Below are 24,438 nucleotides of genomic sequence, written 5' to 3'. Positions count from 1 at the left end.
TATTTTCAAATATTAATAAAGTCATTTTTAACATAGCTTTTAAAACTTTTAGGTGCCCCATTTTCAAAATAGTCCTGAAGAAATAACCTTCCAGCATTAAATGTTAGTAATTGTTGCTATCTCTGTTGATAAAACAGCTCAAGATTCTATGAAAAGAATAAGGCAATAAGAGCACTCAATACATTTCTAGAAATTGTCAATGTTCCTATTAATCCAATGATCCCTTTGAACCTTAGGAGCTGAGTCCCATTAAAAAAAAGTCAACAAACTGAATAGTCCTTTACCAAAATCCACTGCACAACATCAAGCCCCCATGCTGAAGGAGTTCACCTAAATGTGTGAAATTAATCCTTGTTCTGGAGCAAGGGGTTGGGTGCCTTAAAAGCCTTCTTGTTTCCTTGAGTCGTGCCTTGCAAACCAGATGAGTTTAGTGTTTCAGAAGCAGACACTAGGGGAAGCGTGAGCATGCCAATTCTGTAACAGATACTCACATGTCGTCATGTCTCACAAAGACCACCTTTGTGGACCGCATTCTTTTCCCATCAGGCCGTGCAGCCCTGACCTGTGGTGTGTTTTTAGTTTCCAAAGAATGCTGATCCTCTCTAAATGATCTACTGAAAACTGAGTGTTGAAGCACAAATGAAAAGTGAAAAATGCCATTTAGCACACAACGTAATTATTTCATAGCCTACTGCAAGTTAGCAAAGACACGTTCCAGCTTTTAAGATGTGAAAGTCAGACCATGCTGTATCATAATATTTTGTGTATTTTCTGGAAACAGGTTTAAATCCCTCTTTTCCTGGGTTGGAGTCTGCTCAGAAGGAAGGAAGAAGGGAATGATATTTTCATGTGGAATAGCTTTTTAAAGACTGAGTAATAAAACCTTGATTAAGTGAACAAACATTAAATTCAGTATCTGCAATGGCCAGACCCTTCCAAAAGAAACTAGCTTAACTTCGGGAAATAGCATAAGCAATCATAGCTATTTAATTTACTTTGTACTAAAATCTAATCCATCCAAGTACACCATTAAAGTCAATACCATGAATAGCCATACAGTGTGGACATGTATACACATACTAATTTTTAATACTGCATAGGTTTAATTTTATACACGTTCGATATAATACTCTCTAAGTAGAAGAGAAAGTGAGTTTATGTGACTTCCAATTCTCACCTGGATTCCTTCAATAAATTAATCTTTTATTTCCCAGAGATGCATTTATTTATTTAAGGTGGAGAGGGGTAGTGTGGAGAGGCGAAGGGAGAGGGAGACAGAATCCTAAGCATGCTCCACACTCAGTGCGGAACCCAGGCTCCCATTGATCTCATGACCCCAAGATCATGACCAGAGCCAAAATCAAGAGTCCAACTCTTAATGACTGAGCCACCCAGGTGCCCCAACAAATTAATCTTCATGATGGCATAAAAGAATCCATTTTTCCAGAAACACTCTAAGGCTCTATAAACTAATGTCCCTAGTCCTAATAACTGAGAATAACTTCTAATTAGAAAAAAAGAGAAAGTATAAAAAGGAATTACACATTTTACCAGGAAAATCCTAAATGTTTGCTGTGAGAGCTCTTACAGGAAAGGATTTTCTCTTTGACTCACCACCCCATACCACTATTTCACAAATAAATTTTGAGGTAAAGTAATTTGCTTCTCTGCCCAGATATCATATAATAGAAGAAAAAATAAACAAATTCCTTTCCTATTTTTATTTTTCAGAAAAATTATTTAAAAATGATACTCTTGTGATTGCACATTTTCCCACCAGTATCTGCAACAGCTCCACTAGAACTGGAACATTTTGTTTGCTGACCACAGTATAATGACTGTTGTTAATAACCTGCTTGATAAATGTTATTTGAATTAATCAAGACTTTAGGGAATTTCTCAATAGCCTGTCAACTTTCATCAGTGTGAAATGTAGAGATGACAATACGATAGAAAGGGAAGACTATTTGCAGCATTTATGCTATACATTTATGCAGCATTTATGCTATACACCTCAACGTTTGCCCTACTCCCAGTACCAGCCATCTCTCAGTGTTGTTTTTTCTTTATAATCTGTATCAGTAGCTTGTCGAGAAAGACTTGGATTGAAAAATTCATGAAAAGCATCCCCAAATATGTCTATTCTTTACTAAGTGTACACTATGTAACAAGTACTGTGTCTAGCAGTATGAATAACGACTCAAAGACGATATATGATGCTATTTGACAAATTAGCTCTTATTTATTATAACACCATGAAATTATTTAAGGAACAAATTATTTATTGATTTTTCTACCATGTGTTGAACATCAATTTTCATAATAACTATGAATTGTTATTATCACTTTCCACTTTCAGATGAGGATAGTAATGCAAAGAGAAATTGAGAAATATAGAAATTTGCCCAAAGTCATTCAGACAGTTCTTCTAGAGCCAAGATTTGGGCCACAGTAGCCTGGCTCTCACCACTAAATTATGCAGCAAAGGTTTGCTGGGTGATGATGAGAAAGCCTTGCCATATTATGTGATTTGTGTTAGAAGTATATTTTTAGACTGTAATATAGCTCTTCTGTGGCTTCGCCAAAGGTTTTGTGTAAAACAATCACATATTTGCTAACCTACCCGAAGAAATATATCCATTGAATAAAGACTTTTTCTCTGAATTATCAGTTGAACATTATTCATTTACAAACCTTCGATAAATAGTACCACTCACACAACACAGTAATTAGTTTTAATTTCCTTTTGTCCACCTAAAATGAAGGTGGAGTAATTGATATCTTGGTACTGAGAATTTCATGCTACCTAAAAGCAAGTTTAGCACTTTAGTAACTTGAAAGGATAGTTGACAATTGTCAAGAATCTTAAAATTCTGATGACCTCTGCCTGAAAAGGTTGTTTTATGAATTAAATTTCCTGTAACATGTTTCACAAATAAATTCTGCGTCTTAGATTTTAATGATACTTATTTCTGTTTGGTCTTAGTCTTCTGGCTCTAAGAAGAAGATTTTAAGATTATAAATACAAAGAACTCCACAGCTCTTTTTACTGTTAGTGAAATGACATCTGGTTAAGTGGATTCAATGTTTTAAGAAATGCCTCTCAGTCATAGACTTTCTTTTATGTCCTAACTTGGGCTTTATTATCTATCAAAATGCTTCATTGTTCTGTACTCTTTTGCCCTCCTTTTTTCATAACTATTTTGAAGTCTTTGTCCTCACACTGTAAATATTTAAAATGTGCTCTTAATGGTTCATGCTATGGTTTATCAAATATGTATAAAGGACCTGTTATGTGCTGGTACTGTTTATGAGTTGGAAATATGACAGGGAATTAAATTTTGCACTAATTTTAGATTGTTCACATTGCATAATAATGCTCAATTTATACAAAGGAAAGTGCACAGCATATATGTCTAAACTGAAAAGTTCACAATAAAACGAAAACCTCTGAACCTACCATCCAACCCAAGAATTGGAATATCATCAAAATCTCCAAAATCTACAAGTTCATTCCCAATTCCATTCCCTCTGCTTCTTCTCAAGATGTAACTACTATTTGAACTTGCCTTTTTTATTCCCTTTTTTTCTCCTGATTCTTATTGTTCTTTTCCTCCTTCTTCTTTAAGAGTTTTAACATAGGTGCATATATCTACTTTCACTGTTCTACAATATTTCATTCTTCAAAAGGGCACAATTTTATTTATCCATCTCCTATTAAGGAATATTTGGGTTATTTTCAGATTTTGCCATTATGTACAATAATGCAATGGACATTCTTTTATATGTTCTTTAATGTATGCTCTAGAATCTCTTTTGGTAAGTGATATTTTTATGAGAATAAAATCTCCAAACACTTTACTAATTTTAATTGAACTCTCAAAAATTGGGATGCACAGATGGCTCAGTGGTTGAGGTCTGCCTTCAGCTCAGGTTGTGATCCTGGGGTCCTGGGATTGAGTCCCACATCAGGCTCTTCACAAGGAGGCTGCTCCTCCCTCTGCCTATGTCTCTGCCTCTCTCTGTATCTTTCATGATTAAATAAATAAAATTAAAAAAAAAACTCTCAAAAAGTGTAAGATATATGTCAACATCTCCCACTTCAATGGATATTTTCAAATGTCTCCCTAGAATTTTTTGAGGGGGGAGTACAGTATACTTTATTGATGGTACATGACAAGGTAGAGCTCCTGAAGCCCCTCCCCTTCCTAGGGGCCTGGGATGTAAATTGGAGGTCAGAAGATTCTCATTGTGTTGGGGGATTAAGTTGGGGCAGGGACTCCCCAGCAGCTGAGGGCCTCTCTCTTCCTCTTGTTCTTGCTGGGGCTGGTGGTCCAGGAGGCTCTTACTCCTTGGAGGCCATGTGGACCATGAGAACCACCAGCCAGTTGCTGTAGCTGAATTCATTGTCATACCAGGAAATGAGCTTGATGAAGTGGTCATTGAGGGCAATGCCAGCCCCAGCATCGAAGATGGAAGAGTGGGTGTCACTGTTGAAGTCACAGGAGACAGCCTGGTCCTCAGTGTAGCCCAGGATGCCCTTGAGGGGCCCTCTTATGCCTGCTTCCACTACCTTCTTGATCTCCTCATATTTGGCAGCTTTCTCCAGGCGGCAGGTCAGATCCACAACTGACACGTTGGGAGTGGGGACACGGAAGGCCATGCCAGAGAGCTTCCCGTTCAGCTCAGGGATGACCTTGCCCACAGCTTTGGCAGTGCCAGTGGAAGCAGGGATGATGTTCTGGACAGCCCCTCAGCTGTCATGCCACAGCTTCCCAGAGGGGCCGTCCACAGTGTTCTGGGTGGCAGTGATGGCATGGACGGTGGTCATGAGGCCCTCCACGATGCCGAAGTAGTCATGGATGACTTTGGCCAGAGGAACCAAGCAGTTGGTGGTGCAGGAGGCATTGCTGACAATCTTGAGGGAGTTGTCCTACTTCTCGTGGGTCACGTCCATCACAAACATGGGGACATCAGCAGAAGGAGCAGAGATGATGACCCTCTTGGCCCTGACCTTCAGGTGAGCCTTCTCCAGCCTTCTCCATGGTGGTGAAGACCCCAGTGGACTCCACAACATACTCAGCACCAGCATCACCCCATTTGATGTTGGCGGGATCTCACTCCTGGAAGATGGAGATGGACTTCCCATTGATGACAAGTTTCCTGTTCTCAGCCTTGACCGTGCGGTGGAATTTGCCGTGGGTAGAATCATACTGAAACATATACACCATGTAGTTGAGATCAATGAAGGGTTCATTGATGGCGACAATATCCACTTTGCCAGAGGTAAAAGCAGCCCTGGTGACCAGGAGCCCAATACGGCCAAATCTGTTCACTCCGACCTTCACCATCGTGTCTCGGGGTTGCGGCGGGCACTGCACCAGAAGATGCGTCTGTCTAACGTGGAGGAGCAGAGAGCCAAATGTCTCCCTAGAATTTATGTTAATTTTTTCTTTTTTACATTTTGAAGCTTTATTATTTGGTTCATTCCAGTTATCTTTCTGTAAATTGAAACATTCTATTCTTAAGAATGATTGTAATTAGTATTAGAAGTTGTTTAATAAAAGACAGCTAATATTTTCATCCGCTATATTACTCAGCCAATGATTCCTAAGTATTGTTACATGGAAGCACTAGTGTTTGGCTAGGTATAATTTTTATTTTGATTTGATTGCATTAAATCTTTATATTTAATTTTCCCCAAATGTAGTCATTTGCTTTATTTCCTACTAGAAACATTTAGTAAATAATAATGAAAATAACTTTCCAGCATATAGCCTAAAGTTTAAAAAAATAGGTTTTTTATTTATTATTCATTTAATTAAGATCCTAAGTACACAGAAACTGCACTGATCATGATTCTCCGCCCATGCTATAGCCTTATCATTGATTTCTACATAAATCTATATGTTCACTTTTATCTCTTGATTCCTAATTTTTCTTTTTTCTTCCAAGAGGCACCAACTTTAATAAATTTAATGCATATCTTGCAATTTATCTGCCTGTCATTTATTTACATATTTATTATTCCAGAGCAAATAATACATGTTTTGTGTTTATGGAATTTTCATAACTGATATAGCACTACAAATAACATTCTCTTTCACATTTTACCTCGACATTTTTTTATATTTAGTCATGTTGCTCTTATTTACACAGTTCTTTTAACAGCTTTGTATTAACAACAACTAATACTAATACAAATACTAATACAAATTAGTATTAATACAAATTAATACTAATACAAATTTATAATACATTAAATATAGTTATCCTTAGTGACACTTGGGCTGACTCTAATTCTTTGCTTTCAAAAACTGCTCTGTTTAGAATAATCTCATTCATGTCTCTTTGGAGACCTGTGTGAACATTTCTCTGGGCTATATATCCAGAATAGAATTGCTAGATCATACATATATTATACTGTAATATATACTAGGTATATATTACAATATGCACCAACATATACTAAAATATATGTGCATATGTTGGGCAGCCCCGGTGGCTCAGCAGTTTAGCACCGCCTTCAGCCCAGGGTGTGGTCCTGGAGACCAGGGATCAAGTTCATCAGGCTCCCTGCATGGAGCCTGCCTCTCCCTCTACCTGTGTCTGTTCCTCTCTCTCCCTTTCTCTCTGTGTCTCTCATGAATAAATAAATCTTTAAAAAATATATATGTGCATATGTAATACATATTTATGTAATTCGTATTTTGTATATACTGTACATATATTACATATTTCATATATATATCACACATATTATGAATATATTTCACATGGGTATACATTCCCATATACTTACAACTCTTACTGCTATCTGACTTTCTAACTTTGGTAAACATTAAAGATATAAAGTGATATTTCACTGAAATAACCTGTGCTCTTATGATTACTATGTAAAATGTATATCTTTCCCCTCCTCAAAAAAAAAAAAAAACCCATAAATCTTTTGCAAGTGCATATTTGCCATTTAGGTTTCCCCTCTTATGAACTAATGCTCATATTCTTTTTTAATGTTTATGTCAAGTTGATTTTTTTTTATTTTTAACAGATTAGCAGAAGTTTTTTTCTATATTTTAGCTATTGATCTTTTGTAATTGATGTAAATATCCCCTGCCAATATGACAATTTGCTTTCCTTTTGTCCTATAGATGGGCCTTTTGAGGTGTGTAAAAATCATGATGATATTCTCTTATATTTTCTTCTATCAGATTTACCATTTGTTGTATTTTATAGTAAGGCATCGAATAATTTAGTTTTTATTTCAATAAATGCATGTGTGATATAGAAATTCTGAAATTTTTCCCATAAGGTGAATCAACTTTCTCAGTGCAATCATCTAAATAAGCTACTTTTTAATATAAATTTGTGGGGTCACTTCTGTTATATACTAAATATATTCTCACTATTGTAGTTGTCAGAGTGATTGGTATCAATAACATATTTTTAATAAATATAGCTTTGTAATATATCTTAATATATGTAAAATACATGTGTCCTTTTTTATTTCATATTTTCCCCAAAAGGAAATTAATGCCTTTACATTTCATGACCATTATCATGAACTTTATCAAGTTCCTCACATATTTTCACCTTTCATTATATTCTTAAGAGTTTTAAAGTACTTTCCAGTAGATCAGTAGCATACTAAATAGTTTATCATTACTGTAAAGGAAAATTCTTTACTTTTTTTTTAAATGTTGATTGTGTTTTGTTAATCAAATATATTTTTTAATAGTTTGTTCATTTTCCTGAGTTTTCAATTTAAATGACCATATTATCTCCAAAAAAAAATAAACTTTATAAAGGATGCATGTAATAGATATAAATAAGACAGTTGCTTAGAAAATTGATGACAGTAGGTTGCAAATTGTCAGTATTAAGGAAGAATTCTGAGAAAAATAATGGCTTAAATAAAAATAATAGCAAACATTAAGGTTGAGTTGGGGTTTGGAATTTCGTAATGTCAAGATTATTACAGTATCCTGCATTTTTCTTTGTATATTCTTTCTTAGTCATGTCATAACAAAAATAAATATCATAAAACCAGTTAACTTTTACACTAGTTGTTTTTGGTTCCAGTCTAACAACATCTTAATAATTAATGCATTAGTTCCTCAGGTAAGACAAAAAAAGCTATTTGGTGAAAATATATTTATATATGTGTGAAATGTTAAATTATGAGAACTTGTCTAACATTTTATAACACACACATGCCAACACTCCCAAAAACAAATTCCATTTGGACAACTCCCGCAGCAATTTTTCAACCTGTCATTGCTTTCTTGGAACTTATTTTATGAATATAGATTAGTCCCTTTCTAAAATAGAAGTGGACATCTCAAAATAAGATTTTTTCTTTTATTTGTAAAAGGAAAATAACTAATGTAAGTGATATATGTTTGTATCATCCCATTTAAAACTGTTAGTCTGAGCAAATTCATCAGAGAGAAAATGTTTTAAACAAAAGCAAAATGGCAATCTTCAATAATTAGAGCTTTGTGAAAAATAGCCAATTGGTTAATTTCATTCTTTGCTTATGATATTGTAAAAAGAATGATCATGTTTATAATAAATATAAAGACACTGAGCTATATGCCTTAAATTTAAAAAAAGAAAAGAACATGTCATAATATTGAACAAATTTTCAATTATAAATGAACTTAGGTGACAAAATACCTATTAACATTTGTGTGTAATAAGTTTTCAGTGAGGTCCTAAATATATTTCTAATCATAATATCAAAATCATACTATATTTAAATGTTATATTTCTGAATAGATATTATTTTTTTAAGATTTTATTCATTTATTCATTAGAGACACAGAGAGATTGAGAGAGAGAGAAGCAGAGACACAGGCAGAAGGAGAAGCAGGCTCCATGCGGGGAGCCCAACATGGGACTCAATCCAGGGTCTCCAGGATCAGGCCCTGGGCTGAAAGGCAGCACCAAACCACTGATCCACCCGGGTTGCCCTTTCTGAATAGATTTTAATTCACTAGACTTTGTTTAGAATTGAGAAATAAGCAAGGATGAGGATATATAAACAATTTCTAGCAAAACTATTTATAAATTATTCAGCCAGATTCACTATTCCAATATTTAACCACTCATATTCAATAAATATTTACTAAGCACTTCTATGTGATCATTGTCCTAGGCAAAGGAGACATATTAAAAAAAGATTGACAAAGTTTTGAATGTAGATTACAATCTAGTGGGAAAGACCTATAACAATTAATTTTGTAAGCAATGAAAGTAATAGTTTTGGTAAAATAAGATGGGTATTGAGAAGAATGTAGTGTGCAATGGGAGCTCTATATGAAGGGATCTCTGCATGAAACTAAGGAAGAAGTTTTAGGAGAAGCCATGCAAGTCTTCTAGAGGAATTGACAAACATACAGACAGATGTTTAATATAGATTTAGGCCAGTGAATGGGAAAAAGGGAGAGGTAGGATTAAAAAATATTCTGGGCATACAAAGGGATTGTCTGTTGACAGTCACAGTAGTAAGACAGAGCTGACACAGCTGAAGAACTGAATGAGTTCTCTATGTCTACAGTTTGGTAGAAGGAAGGGTGATACTTAGAAAACAGTGTAAAGAGAAAACCACTGGTCAAGTACTGAAAAGGCTAATAAATTCTGTGAGTCTATGTGCAATCTTAGGCAGCCTAGGGTATCTGAGAAAAGTGTCATGGCCATATTTTAATTTCAAGAAGATCATGCTGGCATCATTCAGTGAGTGAATTAGAGAAAGCCAAAATGGTAGCCAGGAGATTTGGTAAGACACTATTGTAATCATCATGGTGCAGGAGGTACAGTCAACACAACTCCATGATCAATTAAGTATAGGGGGATACAGTAGAAGGAAAGTCAAAAAACACCCTCAAGTTCCTGGTCTTAGAACTAGGTGACACATATCATTCACTGAAGTAAGGATTGAGGGGCTTAGTTTTGGACAGTAGAGTTTAATGTATCTGGAACATATTCACATGAACATTTCCATTAGGAGACTGCACTCTAGAACTTAGGAGAGAGAGCTCAGCAGAAAATTGGACTTTTTGAGTCATCCATGTATATTTGACAATTGAAGAAATGTGAGAACCTGGGATATCCTAGGGACTAGAATGAGAAATGAGACCAGGGCAGCCTTGATAGTATTGCAGTGTTTAAAAATGTAGTAATGTGCTAAGAACTTCAATTCCTATCAAATGGTAACACTTCCTGAGAAAGCTTGAATTTTATTAAAATGAACTATCAATATAAAAAGGCAAAAATAATGAATAAGCTTGGTACTTAAGTATATCTGAAAATCTATCTGTATATATTGAAAAATCTAAAAAAAAAAAAAAAAGATCTAACGTGTTATATAAACAACTTGTGACTTGACTTTTGTTTCAAGCTCTTAAAAAAATCATTGAAAAAAATGTCTTCTATGTCATATTATTTTCAAGCAAAACAATTTACCATGCAGATTAGTGTCTCTCAGATTTTTGTTAAATATATTTGCTATGATTTTATCAATATTATGTTCACTAAGCAGAGTTATTAAATATACAAGACAGTGTTAAAAATGGGAGGTTCATCTTATGTTTAGATCATTTATCTTTTTACAGTTGTTTCTGAATTAAACTAAATAACTGAATAATAATTATAATCAATGAGTAGAAGCCTAGTTTACAAGTACAAAAGTAAAACAAAGCCCAAGACTTAAAGCAAGAAAGAATTTAAAACATTTTGTTTTGAGAAAGATGCTTAAAAAATTGACCCTCTGAGATTCACTTTAACATCTGTCTATAAACCTGAAATGGATTTAATTGTCCTTAATAAACAATACTAGCAATAATCCATCCTGAAAATCACTGAGAAATAGTTTACTTGGTGAGCATATCATACCTCCTTTGTAGCCTGAAGATGGAATCGACCTAAATTATAATCAATGAAACCTTGTAAACTTGTGTATTTCAATCTGTTCTGAAAGCAAATGGAAATGAAGATGTATACATAGATATTGAGGGGTTTTGGTAATATAGACATGTGCAGTGGCAAATGAGGAGAATTCCACAAACTACAACTTACTATGTGCCTTGCAAGACAATTATTGTTTAAATCATAGTTAAATATTTTAATATAAATAGTATATTGTTCTACATAATTTTCATTATAACATATATTTTCCTCTGTCAATTATTTTTCTATTCTATCTCCTAGGACTAAATACAGAGTGAGTTTATAATTTATCTTCTGATCTTTTCCTCAAGAACCTCCTCTACAAATTAAATACTTAACATTGTGTCAATATGGGACAAGAGTTGCTCAACAAATGTTAGTTTATTTACTCCCCTCCAACTTCAGTTTAGTTAAACAAATAAATACAGAAGGTTTCACAAACTAATCATGCTTTAAAATTTAAGTTAAGGAATTTTGATTCCTTGTTTTAATAGAAAGAATATGCTGCTAAAAGATAAGCTGACTGAAATAAAGGACAGCCGGTTTCTGAGAAGGCATTGCAATCTCTAAAGTGAACCTGAGGACAAAATGTTTCTGTCATTTTCTAATCCCAGAGAGCTATTTCCTTCTATTATTAAAACTCTGAGCTAGATCATACTCACATTCTTAATTAATGGCTTTGTGTTTTCCCCATTGAAATCTGCACAGCAAAGCTTTGAAGACCTCTCAGTTCTTTGGCAGGAGTATGGCTTTTATGAAACAGTCAACTTTAGCATGCTCTGAGGGCAAACGAAATGGTCAACTTCACAGGGGATGCACTATCAACCAAATCAAAAGCTTTCAGAGAAACTTAACCCCATATTGACTCTGCCAATATTTCCCACTATCCTTATCTCACTGAGTGCATTGAGTCTCCACAGATTCTTCACTGCTATCCTAAATAAAGAGCAGATGAGGAGGCAGGAGCTATGAACCATTCCAACAGCCCAATAAGACTTTCATCCCAAGAGGGAATAAATCCAGCCTGTGTAGTCTCACATAATTTAACATGTATACTGTATTTCACCTACTCAGAAAGGAATTATGCAAGAGGTATACGGTATATATTCCATATTCAGTAAGTACAAATACATTGACTACATGATTAATCTGAAGTTTAAATTTTATTCTCTCTATATAGCATGATTTCATTAATTCTTTGGTAGTGTCTAGCTATATGTAATACCAAATTTAATGTCATTATGTCAACAGACAGCTAAAATACTTCCCTGATAGTTAAAGGAATCTCCTAGAAGTGAAATATTAATAAAAGAAGTGCTTTGTCACTACCATTTGGCCATAATAACCAGAATTTGGGGGAGGCATCACAAAATGCTTCTTCCCTATATTTTATCCCACAATACCACAACTTTCAACTCTAAATGCCAACTGCTTTTTGTCAACTCCTAGTAAGGACAGGAATTATTCTGCCCTGTTATAAAATGTTTGACCATTTTATATAAAAATAAACCAAAAAACAAAGAAAAAGTCTAATTGACACCTATAATGAGCTCTAACATTGTATGGATAAATTGTACCTCTCTTTCCCAAATATTTTATTCATCTATATTTCAGCAGTTAGCCCAATATTATGTCTGATATCCGGGGCTTAGAAGTATATTGTAAACCCTTAACTCCTAGGGAACATGATATCAAATCAAACATTTAATCTACATGATTTTTTTAAACTTTATTGAGTGGCACAGGGTGCAGGACAAAGGATAAAATCTGTCTTGGTATGAGAGAAACTCTCTGAACCAGTAAGATCTGACATTTCACTTCCAACTTTTTCTTTGATCTCTTTACTTTGTTCAGAAGTGGTACTGTCCTTAAGGAATGAGAGTTAAGGTATTTTTGTTTGTTGATTTTTGTGTGTGCATTTTTGTTGTTGCTTTTGCTTAGTACTTGATACTTAGCTAGTTTTGAAGGTAGAGGAGATGGCAAATAGGAGTACTTAGGTTCATGATTTGGCCTAACAGTATCAGGATATAAATAGAAAAAAGACACATTTACCTCAGAATTAAGTATTTTGTAGATTTTACTAAATATAAAACTACTGGGATCCCTGGGTGGCGCAGCGGTTTGGCGCCTGCCTTTGGCCCAGGGCGCGATCCTGGAGACCCGGGATCGAATCCCACATCAGGCTCCCGGTGCATGGAGCCTGCTTCTCCCTCTGCCTATGTCTCTGCCTCTCTCTCTCTCTCTCTGGGACTATCATAAATAAATAAAAATTTTAAAAAAAATAAAAAAAATAAATAAATAAATATAAAACTACTATCTAATGTGTATAAAAATTCAAAGCACAAAAAAATAGGATAATGATAAATTAGTCAATATAGTCAAGGAGATAAAAAATACACCTGCATATTTAAGTATATATTAAAAACTTGGTATTTCATCCATAGAAATGATAGTTGCTCAGTAGCTATTCTTTCCTTCCTCTCTATAATTTCTATAATCTGATTATTTTTTAATTCATATACATTTTTTATTTTATTTTTAGACGAGTCAAGTATTTATATGTGTTCTACTCACTAAATAGTAGTAGTTCTTGTTCTGAGTTACTCTACTGGTTTCAAATTTTGTTTCCAAAACTATGTCAGTGAAACTTAGTCCTTAATCTATTACAAGATTGATTAATTAGGGCTCATATTTTTTAAAAAAATGCTTCCTTAAAGTGGGTTTACTTGAATTATTCATTCTATCTATGTTTTTGATTCCCATACTTTCTAGTTTAAAAGCCCTTAGTGAGAAGACCCTAGGACACTTTATACACTAGATAATTACTTCCTACAGCAATTTTTATGGTTGGAAAATATAGACTTTTAAACTAGAAAATTGAAAATGTAATTTCAGCCCTATTATTTAGTAACTGAATGCCATCAGGAAATGTCCCTTACCTGTTTAAACCTGTTTCCTCATCTATCAAAGGGGTTGTAGGGAAGAAAGGGGCAATACTAGATATTGAGATTGTCTGCACAGTGTTAATCGTGCCTATCCATAGGTGTAGCCACTCATGCACTTGAAAGTGATGCTGACTCAACCATCAGTTGAGGAATGATAATCCTATTTTTCCATCAGAGTTATTGCTTTCAATAACCTCATTCCAAACTAACCTGCATATGGTTTTCCTATGGTCACAGATATGGGTTCTGTGATTCAATTCAGGCCACATAGATACAGGTGGAAATTTTCTGCTGCTGTGGGTGAAAAACAAAAATGTCAGAGGTACATTTCTCTACATTTTTCTTCCACGTGCTGTGGCACACATGTGTGAAGCCTGGAAGTGTTGCAGCTATTTTGCCTCCATGAACTGTCAACTTTGGGTTAACACTGACACTATGGCAGACAGAGAAACAAAGAGAAATTGTATCGTTAGTGTCATCATTTAAGCCATAAGATCAAATCAACACAAAAGTCTGTCCTAATACCTACATTTTTTAAAAGCATGTTTGAGGAGTTTTGTTCACTTTTTTGTTTTGAGTGTTATTATTGCTTTTGCTTTTACTGGCACAAAAACAGACACATAGATCAATGGAACAGAATAGAGAATCCAGAAGTGGACTCTGAACTTTATGGTCAACTAATATTCGATAAAGGAGGAAAGACTATCCATCGGAAGAGAGACAGTCTCTTCAATAAATTTGCTGGGAAAATTGGACATCCACATGCAGAAGAATAAAACTAGACCACTCTCTTTCACCATACACAAAGATAAACTCAAAATGGATGAAAGATCTAAATGTGAGACAAGATTCCATCAAAATCCTAGAGGAGAACACAGGCAACACCCTTTTTGAACTCGGCCACAGTAACTTCTTGCAAGATACATCCACGAAGGCAAAAGAAACAAAAGCAAAAATGAACTATTGGGACTTCATCAAGATTGTTTTTCTACTTTCAACAGGAGGAATAATCACTGCCAAGAAAGGATAGTCTACACCAATATGTACTTTATTTTCCAAATTTTATATATGCAATGTGTTTCATTTTGTTCTTAAAAAAAAAAAGCTTTTGTTTTGTTTTGTTTTAATGATCTTCTTGTGTGTGCCCCTCCATGTCCTTTCTGCACTTTCCCCCATCTTGTTAACTGTGCTAGAAAACTCACCCTTATGGATCATATTAAAACTTTACCCGTGTCCCCAGGCTTCTGTTGGGTTTAGAAAGACCAGACACAGATTGAAGGAAGAGAGAAGAAAGTCAGGGTATTTTTTGCTCTGGGCTTTCCCCACTAAGCATTTGCTTTGAACTGAACGTGTCCTTCCACTGAAGACCACTGATGAGTTTGGATAACTGCTTCAGAGACCCGGGAACTCCTCTCTTCCCTTGTAACTGTGTCTTAGGAGTGGTAAAAACTTAGATGCTCTTGCACTGGGTTACAGTATTTTTTTGTTCTACAAACTTCACATATTTATAAATGAACCTTATGTGAGTGCTCTTCAAATTATCTCTTTGAGTAAGTCATTTATTTCTGATTGGAGCCCTGACTGATATGTGATTCAAATCAGGTAAAATAGAATTAACTGAACTATTCTGTGACCTGCCTGTTCTACAGAAGTCCATAACATTACTTAGAGTGGAATTTTAGAATCTGCATTTTCAAATTGACCATTATAGCACATGCAGTAAAATAGAAAATATGAATTTGGTGGCTTCAAGATAGGGTTTCAACTACTTATTACAGAAAAAGGCTTTTCAAGAAATTTTATAAAATGTTATTATGAAATTTGGTAAAATTCTTTGTGTGATATAATCAAGTTATCTTTCACTAAAGAGAGAAGCTATTATGATGCAAACTCCCACAGGATTAGGTTAATTTTATGTCTTTTCATCAAGTTTGATAGTCCTACTCAGCTGTCCTCATATTGAATATATATGAAAAATTGGCCATTTTAGCTACTCAGTAAGCATTTGATAACAATGGAACATATTTTCTGAGCTACACATTATGTGAACTACTATGTCATTGTGGGAAAAATCCTGCGACATAAGCCGCTTTATATCAAGGCTTTCAAAGATGCGAAAGGAATTATCTCATGCTATGAGGATTTCAATAATGGCTTTAAATTATAGCAGGTTGGTACAACCCTGGTCCTAATGCAGTAGGAATAGTAGACCTAAAACTGCATTCCAACTTCTAAATAGAGCAATTACTTTCAGTCCCCTAAGGCTCTTGGTACACAAGCTCTAATACAACCTGATTTTGCATGCACATAACTTAACATGGCAGTCCAGAAATTACATAAATGCCTAATTCCACTGTGGCTTCTCAGGGTGTGAGTAAGCAAAGGAGATTAGTTTTAAATACCTGTTGCTTTAGGTTTAAAATGACCACTAACCACTACTAATCTGAATGAACACAGTGACATCTTAAATAGACATTACTTTTCCTTATATTATAAACCTCCTTAGTAAAGCATTTCTTGTGTCTATCTTATGAATAATTACAAAATACAGTCAGATACTTCTCTTTCTGATTTAATAGATTATGTATGTGCACACACATGGATTTTGGGATATGAGAACTGTGATTATCACCTGTCCAAAATTTTCTAACTTCAGATGATTAATAAGGTACTTGAGATGTGGTTTTCATTTAAATTTTAGTAAGCATGACAGTTTAACTGGGATTCTTATCCAAAGTATTTCTTTGTCTTTGAATTGTAAATAAAGCAAAATGACAAGAGTATTTGACTACAAAGTTGTGATGAGGGGAAGGAAAGAGGAAAGAAAATTGGTAAATTTCTACATTTTTTCTAATCTGAACTATTAGAGGAAATTTATAGAGGAAGAAGTTAAAGATTAAGTAGTCTATTATCCTTAATATTTGAAAACCTTCACTCCTATCACTGTAACAATTACGCTCATTATTTCCTCATACCACTTCTACCTCAGATTTATTATTCCAAGGATTTAGAAACTAAGGTAGGAAGATAGAATGGCAGGAATTTCCATGAGGGGGTCAAAACAATGATGACTGGTCAGGTCCCTTCTTTAGTCCGTAGTTATAGCCAAATTACTTTCTAGAATAATTGAATTTTCTTTAAATATCAATTATTAACTGACTGGAGTGTGGGGTTTTTTTTAAAAGACTTATTTATTTATTTATTTATTTATTTATTTATTTATTTATTTATTCATGAGAGATACAGAGAGAGAGAGGCAGAGACACAGGCAGAGGGAGAAGCAGGCTCCATGCAGGGAGCCCGAAATGGGACTCGATCCCTGGTCTCCAGGATCACGCCCTGGAACGAAGGCTGCTAAACTGCTGGGCCACTGGGGCTGCCTGAGTGTGTGTTTGATATAATATAAAACCCAATAAATATTAATTTCAAAATTTTAAAAAGACAATTAAAAATCATTCAGTTTATTACTTTTTTACAAAGCAAATGGAGACTAGAACTTAAGTTATTTTACAGAATAATTTTACATATGATGTATTTCAACCCATTTTATTTATTTATTTATTTTTAATTTTTTTTTTTTTTTATTTATGATAGTCACACAGAGAGAGAGAGAAGCAGAGACACAGGCAGAGGGAGAAGCAGGCTCCATGCACCGGGAGCCCGATGTGGGATTCGATCCTGGGTCTCCAGGATCGCGCCCTGGGCCAAAGGCAGGCGCCAAACCGCTGCGCCACCCAGGGATCCCTCAACCCATTTTAAATATTTTATTTTGGGGCAGCCCCGGTGGCTCAGCGGTTTAGCGCCGCCTACAGCTCAGGGCGTGATCGTGGAGACCGGGGATCGAGTCCCACATCAGGCTCCCTGCATGGAGCCTGCTTCTCTCTCTGCCTGTGTCTCTGCCTCTCTCTCTCCTCTCTGTGTATTCTGATGAATAAATAAATAAAATATTAAAAAAAATAAATAAATATTTTATTTTTATTTTAGAGAGAGAGCACACGTGGAGTGCTGTGTGCACAGTGGGGGTGGGCTGGATCTCAAGACCCTGAGATCAGGACCTGAGCTGAAACCAGGAGTCAGTTACTCAACCAACTGAGCCATCCAGATGTCCCATCAACCCATTTTAAAAGAAACAAAGCTTCATGTCATTAAAAGACTTTGTCATTTAATCTATAATAATGTAGTTTATATGTATGAATATAAATTAAATTAGTATCTTTACATTCTACATCAAAGCTATTCGTCTAACGATGTTAAATATTTTTTACAAAGATTTTATTTATTTATTTATTTATTTATTTATTTATTTATTTGAGAGAGTAAGCAAGCACAAGCAGGGGGAGTGGCAGAGGGAGAGGGAGAAGAGAAGCAGGCTCCCTGCTAAGCAGGGAGCCTGACATGGGGCTCCATCCCAGGATCATAATTTGAGCTGAAGGCAGATACTTAACCAACTGAGCCACCCAAGTGCTCCATGTTAAATATTTTATAACACCTAATGGTGTAAAATATTTTAAATATACTGCCAAAAAGTATTTTAATAAAAAATTTAAAAATGCATGATACACTAATTTAGATATATTTATAAATATTCTTTCATATAATGGTTGCTAATCAAAAGTGCAGCTATCATTTTTAAGAACTTACTATGTGGGATCCCTGGGTGGTGCAGCGGTTTAGTCCTGCCTTTGGCCCAGGGCGCGATCCTGGAGACCTAGGATCAAATCCCACGTCGGGCTCCCGGTGCACGGAGCCTGCTTCTCCCTCTGCCTATGTCTCTGCCTCTCTCTCTCAGTCTGTGTGACTATCGTAAAAAAAAAAAAAAAAAAAAAAAGAACTTACTATGTGTACTTTTCTGTTTATACTGACATAGTATTTAGGCCCAAGAAAACATCGGTGATTGACATTTTTCATAGTTTAAATTAAAATGACCTATGTTAAGTACGACCTTCAGCCACCCAAATAAAAGAAGATATTTCCTAAACTCAACTTTATAAATCTTTAATAAATCTCTTACTAAATCTCTTTAAACACATCTGGAAATCAAACCCTTAGAAATCATATATAATAGCACTTTGTTGAATAACATCTTTTTTAAAAAAGTTGGGTAAGGTTTGTAAGAACTTCACTATAATAATTAAAGTAAATGCATGCAGGAATTAAAATATAATAGTATTCACAAGTACAATATGTTGAAAACAGATTGATAAAAATGTTAATTTATGATATAGTCAGTCTCTTCACAAGAAGATCTGAATCATAAAAAGTTTTGAAAGTAAACTTCAAGACTATGAAGGTGGAATATTTGACACCAAGACTCTAATGGTTCAGAAATTGGGGTTGATAATGGTTAAAACTGTGAGTATTCAAATTCAAGGACAGAATGGTTTTGAAAGTTTGCAGTGTAGGCTGTAATGCAACATATTCCTAAAAAGCCTGAAAATTCTATATTATTTACTTCTCATTCTCTTTCCCTAAAATGTCTGCTAAATACAGACATTTCCTTCACAATATTTCAGCATGTGCTAAAACCCCCTTTGGCTGTAGAACCCTCTACTGCCTAAGCCTTCCATGCTTGGACATTACCTAATTTAAAATATCATTCTTTATCTTTGCCTCCCTGTAATTGTGTTTCATTGTCTATTTGTCAGCATTCTGCAAATTAAATGGAACAAGCTAAATCATTATGTCTCTACATTTTATTCCAGTCTAACAATTTTCAATTTCTTTCAATAAATTTCTTGTGGTACTTTTTTGAGTTCCTAGATCTTCCAGGTCATATCAACTTTTGATATCAACTGCCTCATATCAACTTTTGTATTAAAATATGCTACACCAAACTATAGGTATGACTTGACCTGACAGAATGGGGTCATCATTTTGTTCTGAAAAATATTTAATTACATACAACAAATATTATTATAGGCTGCAGTGGCATTAAGGCACACTAGGCGTTAAGGGACTAAAAATACAGTTTGAAGACTACCAATTATTTGTAAAAACTAGAGTGACACAACAAATAGGCACAAATAATGTGAACTAATCAGATAGAACAGAGCTTTTTTCATTTAAGACTTAATTTTTCAGAGCAGTTTTACATTCATAGCAAAATTGAGAGGAATGTACAGAGATTTCCCATATACCCACTGTCCCCACACATGCCTAGGCTCCTCCACTGTCAACATCCCCTACCATAATACATTTGTTAAACTGATTAACCTACATTGACACATTATAATCATCCAAAATCTATAGTTTATATTATGGTTCATTCTTGATGTTGCATATCCTATGGGTTTAGACAAATGCATTGTGACATATCCATTATTATAGTACCAAACAATATTTTCAGGGTCCTAAAAATCCTCTGTGCCCTGACTTTTCATCTCAACCCCTCCCTGCTCCTGATAACTGCTGATACTTTTACCATCTCGATTGTTCTGTCTTTTCAAGAATGTCACATACAGTTATAAGTTTTTCAGATTGGCTTCTTTCACTTGTTAACATGCATTTAAATTCCCTCCACATCTTATCATGGCTTGACAGCTCATTCTCTTTGGCACTGAATAATTTCCCATTGTTTGGATGTTTCCCCATTTATCCATTCACCTACTGAAGGACATCTTGGTTGCTTCTAACTCTTGGAATTATGAATAAAGCTGTTATAAACATCTATGTGCAGGTTTTTGTATGTACATAGGTTTTCAACTCCTTTGGGTAAATAATACCAAGGATCATGACTGTATGGTAAGAGTAGGTTTAATTTTGTAAGTAACTGCTAAACATGGTTTCAAAATGACTGTGCCATTTTTTTTCATTCCCACCAGGATTAAATGAGAAATCCTGTTGTTCCACACTCTCATCAACATTTGGTGTTGTCAGTGTTTTGATTTTGGCCATTCTTATTGGTTGTATAGTGCTAGTTCATTTTTATTTTCATTGCATTTCCCTGGTGATGTATAATGTGGAGCATCTTTTCATGTGCCTTTTTGTGATTTTTTGATTTGTGATTTGATGAGGCATCAGTTAAGGTCTGTGGCCCATTTTTCAGTCAGGTTGTTTCATGTTGTTATTTTAAGATATGCATACATACATATCTTTTTATAACAGTCTTTCTTTTTTTTTTTTTTTTTTTAGTGGGGGAGGTGGGCAGAAGAAGAGGGAGAGAAAGAATCTTAAGCAGACTCCACCTCCAGCATGGAGTCTGATTCAGGGTTTGATCTCACAACCCTGAGATCATGACCTAAGCTGTAATCAACGGTTGGATGTTAATTGATTGAGCCACCCAGGCACCCCCAAAACAGTCTTCCATTAGATGTGTCTTTTGCGGGGCACCTGGGTTGCTCAGTGGTTGAGCATCTGCCTTTGGCTCAGGCCATGATTCCAGGGTCCTGGGATCGAGTCCCACATTAGGCTTCCCACAGGGAGCCTGCTTCTTCCTCTCCTATGTCTCTACCTCTCTCTGTGTGTCTTTCATGAATAAATAAATTTTTTTTAATTTTTTTTTAATTTTTATTTATTTATGATAGGCACACAGTGAGAGAGAGAGAGGCAGAGACACAGGCAGAGGGAGAAGCAGGCTCCATGCACCGGGAGCCCGACGTGGGATTCGATCCCGGATCTCCAGGATCGCACCCTGGGCCAAAGGCAGGCGCTAAACTGCTGTGCCACCCAGGGATCCCAAATAAATATTTTTTTAATGTGTCTCTGTAAATATTTTCTTGTAGTCTATGACTTTTTTCTTTTGACATTGTCTTTCACAGAAGAGATAGAAGCTACATTTTGAGTGAGGTTATATTTAAAAAATAAGGAAAATTTTAAGGAAGAGTAGAAGAAAAATATATTTTCTTGGATTAGCAAAAGGAAAGAAAATAGAATGAAAAGATATAATGTGTCCCAGAATTAGGGGGATGATGGTGTTAATTTAGAATAGTTGGTGATAGATAGAAAATGAGACTCCAAGGACAACTGAATTAAATTGTGAAGAACCTTGAGTGTCATAATGAAAAATGTAAATCAGTGATAGCCAGATGGGAGAGCCAGATTTTTGAAGAGAGGAATAATACAGGTTTTGGCTGATGTGATACATGATTCACCTATATTGTATTGAATTTACTGTTAACACATTTGTAATGTTGTTTCCTCAACTCCTTATTTGTGCGGTTGCTATAGGACCTAGATCAGGAGTGCAACCCAATCCTGATAAGTTCCATCTTTTTAAGGATATCCATCAACACAACCTAGCTGGAACCTAACAATGATGCTGGAACTCTCTTTCCCATATTTGAAGCAGTCGTGTATTTGTAAACTACTATCTTAAAAACATACATAATTGTTTTCCTCATCTTTCTTTTAAGTTAAAAATATAAAAAATAGGGCAGCCCAGGTGGCTTAGCAGTTTAGCGCTGCCTTCAGCCCAGGGTGTAGTCCTGGAGACCCGGGATCAAGTCCATGTCGGGCTCCCTGCATGAGCCTGCTTCTCCCTCTGCCTGTGTCTCTGCCTCTCTCTCTCTCTCTCTCTCTCTCTCTTTCTCTCTCTCTCTCCCTCTGTGTCTCTCATAAATAAATAAAATCTTTAGAAAAAAATTTTAATAGCATTATGCCTTCTTTATAGGCCACATATCAAAGAGAACTCTGCTGCATCCAGCAGAAGGAAGCAATGGCATGGGATTGGAAACAGGCCTTCCTACTGAGTAAGCTATTGCTACTTGCACTCTGTGAACCTCTTGGTCTTTATTTGTAAAATAGGTGGTGGTAATAAGACCAAACTGACAATATTACTGATAAAATTAGAGAATCATTAAAAATTACATTTATATAGTGGCTCTTATTCACATAAGATAAGCATTCAATACATAATAGCTTTTATGTATATACATATTTATACCTGTTATTAATAGTAGTAGTAATTTTATTTCCTTTAAAAATATTCATATTGCATATTAACTTTTACTCAAGAATATAACAATTGAAATATCACTTTCATACTAAATAAAATATTTGAATCTTTTAATACAATGTTGGGAATATAGGACATTGTCTTTTGACCAAGAAAGAAATTTTTGTTAGGTGTAAATCATGGGAAACTGATTTCAACTCTTAGGCCACCAAATCACAGTGACTTCTCACAAGTACCATTAAAGGCAGAGACTTAACTTCTCTTGAGTGGTTTGTGTATTTGAAATAAAACTAACATCACTATATCTGTATGCAACAGAGTTACCATTTTTCCTTTTAGAGTGTCTTTTCAATTCATCAGTTAACCAGAGGTCATAGGAATATTACCTTCTTAAAGCTTTAGAGCATACCTTTTAGGCATCATTAATATTTTCATTCTTCTTTGGAAAAATGTTTTAAGTTCTTTGAATAAGAAATGTATTTGGATGCAAAACTTTATGAAAGTAAAGTTTGTTAATTTGTTTTGTTTTGTTTTTATATGTGAACCTTCTAAACTTTCAAAAGTCGAAGATGTTTGAGTACTTTTTTCTCTCTTCTATCCATGCCAGAAATGCCACTTTCCTATATGAGAAAAGAGAACAGATTTAGAACTGTCTCTGTATATCCTTGGTTTTGTATTCAAGTTGCCTTGGGATCTCAATCCAATAGGTTCTGCTACTAGAATCACAAATCTGAAAAGACACAATTTGTATTCAATATTAGGATTACCCTTGCACTGATACTAAACTAGAACCAAAAATGCCCTCTGGTAGGTGTAAAGCATTTTTATTTCATCCCTCTTTTCCAAAACCCCTATATACCTTGTGATTCTAAACTTGAAAGATTGAGTCAAGATGGGCAATATCCTCTCACTGGGATAATACTTTTGTTATATCTTTATTTGGTACTTCAAAACTTTACCAAAAATTGAAAAGGTAAAAAATACAAAATTTCTCCTTTGATCTTTCATACATGTTCAAGCCAATGTGATCTCTCTAGAGAGCCCGACTTTGTTCAGAGTTGTTTCCTCATTCTACTGAAAACCCTTCAGTGACTCATATCTGCCACAAATCAAACTCAAAATTCCTTAGCCTCACATGTGAAGTTTTTGACTATCAGTACAAAAATTGCTTTCCCATTTTTATTTCCAACCACAAGAGCCCTCCCCTTTGGGCACACTGAATATCACTCCATTTTCCAAAGGTACTTTCCATTTTGCTATCTTTGAGACTTTGTTTGTGTCATTCCTTCTCTGAGAGATGGAATTCCCTCCCTCTTCTCTTCCAGTCAGTATCCTACCTTGACCTTGCTTGGAATGCTACCATGGATCTTGAAGTGTGTGCTGATGTTTGAGAATTTGGGAAATATGTCACTTGGAGAAATTCTGAGTTTTTTACTTCTTATATTGCTGGTTGGCAACAAGGGTACATTTTCTAACTTGCCAACAAGATAGTTTAGGCTGAGTTTTCTCATTTTAAAAATGACACATTTTCATCTGACAGAAGGGCTTAACAGAAGTAAAATCTAAAGGAAAAATATTGTTATACTTTAAGCATAATTGTTACTATCTCATCATCCCATCTTTAATATTTTCCCAGGTTGATTAGCAGGT

General features: G+C 35.0%; 1 long non-coding RNA gene and 1 pseudogene across 1 annotated transcript in view; both read right to left on the bottom strand.

Annotated features, from left to right (window-relative positions):
* LOC112658702 (uncharacterized) overlaps positions 1-524 on the bottom strand; it is a 59,824-nt gene extending 59,300 nt beyond the window's left edge. Inside the window, exon 1 of the long non-coding RNA XR_007401258.1 lies at positions 492-524. This is a non-coding gene — a long non-coding RNA (uncharacterized LOC112658702). The remainder of the gene's footprint in view (positions 1-491) is intronic.
* A 1,779-nt stretch (positions 525-2,303) lies between these two features.
* On the bottom strand, positions 2,304-5,397 carry LOC125752242 (glyceraldehyde-3-phosphate dehydrogenase-like; annotated as a pseudogene).
* Between the last annotated feature and the right edge of the window lie 19,041 nt (positions 5,398-24,438).

This window comes from Canis lupus, chromosome 12, assembly GCF_003254725.2.
Source record: "Canis lupus dingo isolate Sandy chromosome 12, ASM325472v2, whole genome shotgun sequence".
In the NCBI taxonomy this organism is placed as follows: Eukaryota; Metazoa; Chordata; class Mammalia; order Carnivora; family Canidae; genus Canis; species Canis lupus.
The sequence above is the reverse complement of the archived record's forward strand: the minus strand, read 5'-3'. Positions and strand labels throughout refer to the sequence as shown.